Source organism: Anas acuta, chromosome 19 (assembly GCF_963932015.1).
Source record: "Anas acuta chromosome 19, bAnaAcu1.1, whole genome shotgun sequence".
Lineage (NCBI taxonomy): Eukaryota > Metazoa > Chordata > Aves > Anseriformes > Anatidae > Anas > Anas acuta.
In genome coordinates, this window is record NC_088997.1 from 11,318,735 (window position 1) to 11,326,515 (window position 7,781).

Sequence of the window (7,781 nt, forward strand, 5' to 3'; positions counted from 1 at the left end):
AGGTGCCTCCTGCTCTGCAGAAGACAATAGTTCCCTCATCCTGCCAGGCAGTAGGAGGAGACCTGGGCCAAAGGGGGAAATGGAGGCAGGTTCCTGTTCAGGGTGGTAGGTGAGCCCTGTCACTGCCCACTTCACTTTCCCATCTACCCTTATGTAACAGGCATGAGGCTCTAGTACACAACAGTCAGAGTAATGAAGTAGACGAAAGCCCGTCCCAGTTGGAGAAGGTGCCTAAGGCAACGCAACCTACCCCCCTGCATTGCTACATCGTCTGTCAAGAAAGATATAAGGGTTACTTTTGAAAGGGACAGAGGGCCCAATATACTGACCAGACGCAACCCACAAGGAAGTCTGTTGCCTGCCTGGGGCTCAGGTGAGAGTCTTTGCTAAGAAAGTCAAGTGCCTGGTACGGCCCACTGACTACTATCTGCTACTGGTCTTTCAGGCTGGTAATGACAACGTAGCAACGAGAAGTCCGAGAGCAATCAAGAGGGGCTTTAGGGCTTTGGGGCAATTACTTAAAGGATCAGGGGCACAGGTTGTGTTTTTCTCTGTCCTTCCAATAGGGGGGATCAATGCTGACAAGCAGACTCGTCACATTAACACGTGGCTTTGGGACTAGTGCAACAGACAGAACTTTGGGTTTGTTGATCATGGGAAGGTCTACGTGATGCCAGGCCTGCTGTCACCAGATGGTATGCGCCTCTCTCAGAGAGGGATAAGGATTTTTGCTCAGGAGATAGGGCTTTAAACTAGAGTTGAAGGGGGAAAGGGATAAAACCAGGCACGCCGGTGATGAGCTAAGGGATGGTGTGCTAGAATCAGAGGGACTGTGTGCTAGTGAGGTCCTTCGGTCGGCTTCATAAGGTGCTGTTTGTAGAGAAGCACATTTGAAGTGCTTCTACACAAACATACACAGTATGAGGAATAAAATGGATGAGCTAGAAGTCTTGGCTCAGTCCCACAGCTACAACATCATTGGCATAAGCGAAATCTGGTGGGATGAGTCCTGTGGCTGCTGTGCTGCAATAGATGGTTACAGGCTCTTCAGGAGGGACAGGCAGGGTGGATGGGGTGGTGATGTATGTGAAGCATGAGCTGGACTGTGTGGAACTTCAAGTTGGGAATGGCAAAGTTGACAGCCTCTGGGTAAGGATTAAGGGATGAACAAATAAAGGGGATATTGCTGTGGGAGTCTATTAAAGACCACCTGGCCAGGACAACAATGCCAATGAATTATTCTTTGCAGAACTAAGAGACGCCTCGAGATCAACTTCCCTTGTCCTTATGGGAGATTTTAACTTGCCAGATGTCAACTGGGATCAACACACAGCTGACACAAACAAGTCCAAGAGGTTCATAAAGCACCTAGATGATAACTTCTTGGTGCAGGTGCTAAGGGAGCCAACTAGGAAAGGTGCCCTCCTTGATCTGTCGCTGGAAAACAGAGAGGGTCTTGTGGGAGACATGGCAATTGGCGGCCATCTCGGTCGTAGTGACCATGAAGTGGTTGAGTTTAGAATTTATGGTGACAGAAGGAAAACTGCCATCAAAACTTCATCCCTGGATATGGGGAAAGCAGACTTCAGGCTGCTCGGGGAACTAGTCAGCAAGGTCCCCTGAGAAACTGCTTTTGATGGCATTGGCGTCCATCAGCACTGGTCAGTCTTTAAGCACTGCCTCCTAAAAGCACAAGATCAGGCAATTCCAAAATATTGGAAGGCAGACAGGAAGGGCAGAAGGCCGGCCTGGCTGACCAGGGATCTTCTACTGGAGCTTAGATGGAAAAAGAAAGTGTACAGCTGCTGGAAGGAGAGTCAGGTGACAAGGAAGGAATGCAGGGATTCTGTTTGTGTTTGTAGGGAGAAAATTTGTGTGGCCAAAGCCCAACTAGAATTGAAGCTGACCATGTCTGTGGGCGACAATAAAAAAGTTTTTTTTTTTAGATAGGTGAACAGAAAAAGGAGAACCAAATAAAACATAGGTCTGCCACATGTTGGGGAAGGTCTCCTCACAATGACATAGGAAAAGCAGAGGCATTTAATGCCTTCTTTGCCTCTGTCTTCAACACTGATGACAAGCTTCAGGACCCAGGGTGCCCAGAGCTGGAGGACCATGACGGTGGGAATGCTAAATTCCCAATTGACACTGAACATGTGCAGGACTTGCAGCTCCACCTGGATCCATACAAGTCCATGGGTCTGGATGGGATTCATTCCAGGGTGCTTAAAGAGCTGGCTGACATCATCACAAGACTTTCTCAATTATTTTTCAATGATCTTGGGAATCTGGAGAGGTTCCAGTAGACTGGAAGCTGGCAAATGTTGTGCCAATTTTCAAGAAGGGAAAGAAAGAAGACCCTAACAATTACAGGCCTGTCAGTCTCACGTCAGTGCCTGGTAAAATTATGGAGAAGATGATCCTTGAAGTTATTGACACGCACCTGGGGGACAATGCAGCCATTGATCCCATCCAACATGGGTTCATGAGGGGTAGGTCCTGCCTAACAAATTTGATTTCCTTTTATAATAACATCACCCATCTAGTTGACCAAGGGAAACCAACTGATGTGATCTTTTTGGACTTCAGCAAAGCTTTTGACACGGTTTCCCGTAGGATCCTACTGGACAAAATGTCCAGCATACAACTTAACAAAAACATCATACGATGGGTGAGCAATTGGCTGATGGGCAGGGCTGAAAGGGTTGTGGTAAATGGGGCCACATCTGGTTGGTGGATGGTCACTAGTGGAGTCCCCCAAGGCTCCATTTTAGGGCTAGTCCTCTTCAATGTTTTTATTAATGATTTGGATGTAGGACTAGAAGGCTTTTTGAGCAAATTTGCCGATGACACCAAACTTGGAGGGGTTGTGGACTCTGATGAGGGTGGAAAGGCCTTGCAGAGAGATCTGAACAGATTGGAGAGCTGGGTGATCACAAACCACATGAAGTTTAACAAAAGCAAGTGCCAGGTCCTGCACCTGGGACGGGGCAACCCTGGCTATACGTACAGCCTGGTCGATGAGACTCTGGAGAGCAGCCCCACAGAGAGGGATCTGAGGGTTGTGGTTGACAGCAAGTTGAATATGAGCCAGCAGTGTGCCCTGGCAGCCAGGAAGGCCAAGCGTATCCTTGGATGCATCAAGCACGGCATCACTAGTTGGTCAAGGGAAGTGATTGTCACACTGTACTCTGCGCTGGTGTGGCCTCATCTTGAGCGCTGTGTACAGTTCTGGGCACCACAGTATAAAAAGGACATTAAACTGTTGGAGAGTGTCCAGAGGAGGGCAACAAAGATAGTGAAGGGCCTAGAGGGGAAGATGTATGAGGAGCAGCTGAGGTCACTGGGCCTGTTCAGCCTGGAGAAGAGGAGGCTGAGGGGGGGACTACAACTTCCTCACGAGGAGGAGTGGAGAGGCAGGTGACCTATTCTCCGTAATCACCAGTGATAGGACCCGCAGGAATGGTGTTAAGCTGAGGCAGGGGATATTTAGGCTATACATCAGGAAGAGGTTCTTCACCGAGAGGGTGGTCGCACACTGGAAAAGGTTCCCCAGGGATGTAGTCTGTGCACTGAGCCTGTCTGAATTTAAGGAGAGATTGGACTGTGCACTTAGTCACATGGTCTAGACTTTTGGGTAGACCTGTGTGGTGCCAGGAGTTGTACTTGATGATCCTTATGGGTCCCTTCCAACTTGGGATATTCTATGATTCTATGTCCCTAAGCACCACGTCCAACCTTTCCTTGAACACCCCCAGGGACGGTGACTCCACAACCTCCCTGGACAACCCATTCCAATGCCTGACTGCTCTTTCTGAGAAGAAATATCTCCTAATTTCCAACCTTAACCTCCCCTGCAACAACTTGAGGCCATTCCCTCTAGTCACAGAATCACAGTGTTAGGGATTGGAAGGGACCTTGAAAGATCACCTAGTCCAATTCCCCTGTAGAAGCAGAAACACCTAAATCATGTCACACAGGAATGCGTCCAGGTGGGTTTGAATGTCTCCAGAGAAGCAGACTCCACAACACCCCTGGGCAGCCTGTTCCAGTGGTCTGTCACCCTCACTGTGAAAAAGTTAGTCCTGTCACTGGTTATCTGCGAGAAGAGGCCAACCCCCAGCTCCCCACACCTTCCTTTCAGGCAGTTGTAGAGAGCAATGAGGTCTCCCCTGAGCCTTCTCTTTCCCAGACCTAACCCCAGTTCCCTCAGCCGCTCCTCACAGGACTTGTGTTTCAGGCCCTTCACCAGCTTCGTAGCCCTTCTCTGGACACATTCCAGGGTCTCAATGTCCTTCTTGTACTGAGGGGCCCAATCACCTATGATCTTTCTGTGTGCACTAAGCACAGAGTACCTATTTTTCCATTTTTAGCTAAATGCAAGGCTGAAATGTGGAAAATTTAATCGAGCTTAGCAACTTGATGAAACTGCTTAGTCAAATTCACAAAAGTGCATGTGCAGCAGGATCAGAGCTGTTCTGATGAGACTTCAGAGTGTGCTTGCCCCATCTGGCAGAGCCACAGAGTGGAGGAGTGCATCCTGAAGGAGCCACTTCCCTGGAAGGGGCCAGGACACGTTTGTTTGCCCTGCTCAGTCACTGCTGCTGATTTCAGAAACATGGCCCTGTCATGGCCTCTCATTCACCTTCTTTCCCACCTTCAGCCTCCCCCAGCAGCTTCAGCTCTGCAAATGGATGTCCATATTGCTCAGGACCATCTCCCAGAACTTACTACATTTCACTTGAGTGGAGGGCTACTAAGATGGTCAGTGGGCTGGAGCATGTGCTGTACAAAGACAGGCTGAAGAAGCTGGATTTGTTCAGTCTGGAGAGGACGAGGGGAGAGGAGGAGATTTCAGTCTACAGCTGCCTAATGAGCAGCTGTAAGGCCAAATGCTTCTCAGCTGCACAGTGAAAGAATGAGAGAGGACAGACACTTGCAGCAGCAAGGGAGATTCCCATTAGACAAAAACATTCGTCCTCATCATAATGGTCCAGTGCCGAGACAGGGACCAGAGAACTGGTGGGATCTCCATCCTTGGAGATACTCCAGACTTACCTAGACAAGGCCCTGAGCAAACTTATCTGGGTTTGGAGTTAACCCTGCTCCGAGCAGCTGGTTGGACTACAGACCTCCAGGGGTCTATTCCCCCATCTTTTTATTAATACGATTCTTTCATTTACAGCAGTAAACTAAGTTATTTTCCAGTCTTGAGTTCATCTGGGTGTCCCCTGCTCTATTATCATGGATTAAAGTCCAAGACCACAAGTTATTCCAGCTTGTTGTATTACATTTCTGTCATGGACACTACAGGAAGTTTCATGAGTTGGTACACATTTTCTTGTTGAAACTCCTTTTCTGTCATTTTGGGACTATTCTATTTCACTATTTCTTCACTCATAAGTAGAAATGCAAAGGTAATCTGTGCCTTGTACAATTGAGTTATGTGAAGATTCATCATGGAGGTACAGCGGGAGCATGATAAATACAGATTCCTTAGTCTTGATGACCTTTGTCTAATACTCCGGAATCCTTGTGAAACTTTTAACGTCAGTGTTAATGTCTGTTTATCTGAGTATGTAGTAGGTGAATTCCCTTCAGCACTGCTCTCCATTACAGGACTGTCTGGCTGATACAATACAGCCCTTGCAGTGAGCAGTCCCAATTCTTTGCCCTCTGATAGCTTGCTCCAGTCTCTACCAGTGGAGATATTTGTGTCAGTAGTTTCCAGTGGGATTCACTCCCATTTCAGAATCCAGTCCTCTTATTTCATCCTGAAATCATTCCTCTCTCACTTAAAAGTCAATCATAACCTTTAAGTTGAACAGCTCTCCCGACTCTCCAGCTTTGCTTTACTGACAACAGTCAGATCTCTTTTGAGAGATTTTGAGATCTTCATTTGCTTACTTTGGACAAGTTAATTTTCTTAGCCTTTTCCAGTTAGATCAGATCACCTTCCTGCCTCCACCTCTCTCTTCTGGCCAGTGCATGCCTTAGCAGAGTCATTGAAGCTGCATGACAAAAGTTCCTGAGAACATCAAGACCCTCCTCCCACTACCTAAGATTCATTTAAATTGGGCCAGGCTCTGAAGAAGGTGCAAATATCCAGGGGCAAGGGAGTCAGGTGAACATGGATACATTTAGTCTAAAAGCCAGGAGTTTCACTGGAGCTGTAGTTTCTAAAAAAAAGCCTTGAAAGGCAACAGCTGTCTGCTTTTGAAATGGAAGCATAATGGGTCTAGATGCTACGAATCTTTGCAATGGAAGAAAATATTATCTGAGAATTTTAGTATCAGTGGGTTTGGAGCCTAAATGTGTTGTTAGATCTGAACTGATTCTCTCTTCATGATGAGTTGGGAATTGCATAATTTTTATTACCTCTTTTTGTCCTTTCATTTTCCCATACTCATAGGAGATACTAACTATTTAAAGCCCCATGTAACCATGAGCCTATCTTCAAACTCTTGCATATCTGATTTGTTCCTGAGAGCAGCTGTCCTCAGTGATGCCCAGCTGATGCTGGTTATGCCCCTGTTCAGTGATGCCATGGATGCCAACTCCTCTCTTAACTTGGCCCTCTAATTTGAGGGCTAACAGATGCTTGCACTTGTAAATCTGCTTATGTCCTTCTCTGGCTGTGATTTGTTTTGACCATGTGGAAACCATAATTTGTGCTGGAGACATTTTTCTCATAGATCCATGGTGTTTTAGGGTTGCCATGTTCCTTTGGGTAAGAGACATCAACCTGCTATATTATGGTACCTGATTGGTAGTGCACTGTATGCTAAAGAAATATAATTTCCTTATAGCCTTGATGAATGTATTTGAAAATTGCTGTCAGTGGCTTAAAAATAAAGCTCTTCAGTGGTGTGCAATGATTTCTTTTTGCTCCCTTTTTTGTCCCTAGATGTTCTGGGTGAGTTTTCACGTGTAGAGTTGTGTAAGGTGTTCCTCTCTCATTAGGTGCCTGACAACAGCAATCTTGATTTGACAGCTACAGCTGTCCTTGCAGAACAGCCATTCAAAGACCCTTTCACTGGCATTACATTTTAGGATGAACCAGTTGCTTGTCAAATCAGCTTGCATGAAATTGTGAAAGTCCATGACTGTTATTGATAGGATTCGTATGAGATGGGAGAATTTTAAAAGGCATTAGGAATACAACTATTTGATGGACTAGAACTTGGCTTCTAGATAACAACAAAACAGCCATGGCTGGTCTCTGTGAATGAGCTCCAAAAGAGAGCTAATCTCTGCAGCACTGGCACAGAGGGGTCACAGTGCCCAGGTGCTGTGCTGTGCCTGCCTTTGGCACGTGCTGGTGCAGGGCCAGGTGTCTCTCCTCACCATGCAATACCTTCCTGGATACTCAACTGATGCAACAGGAAGCACTACGGAGTGAGGAAGCTGTCATTGAAACTCTTAGGTTTGGCTGCCTGTCCTGTGGTCACAGAAAACCTTGAGTATTCACTTATCTCCAGTTTTCCCACAAAAGATGGGAGGAGAAGAGGAGTCGCTGGTTAAACCCAAGGAACAGGGAGCACAGCTGATGTCTTTCTTTATTGCCATTTCCTTCTTCATGAATTATTGCTGAGTCTTGCCCCTTTTACTATTCTTGGAGATTTGATTTTGTTCTTTAGGTTGTGGTTGAAAACTGATGTTGCTTTATGAGTCTTCCAAATGTTCTTTGAGAATCTGTAGATCTCGGTACCATTTGGAATTTAGTAATATTACTCCACTTAAGTGATAGCTGCTTGAGCAAGGCCTGTTGTGCAACTGAT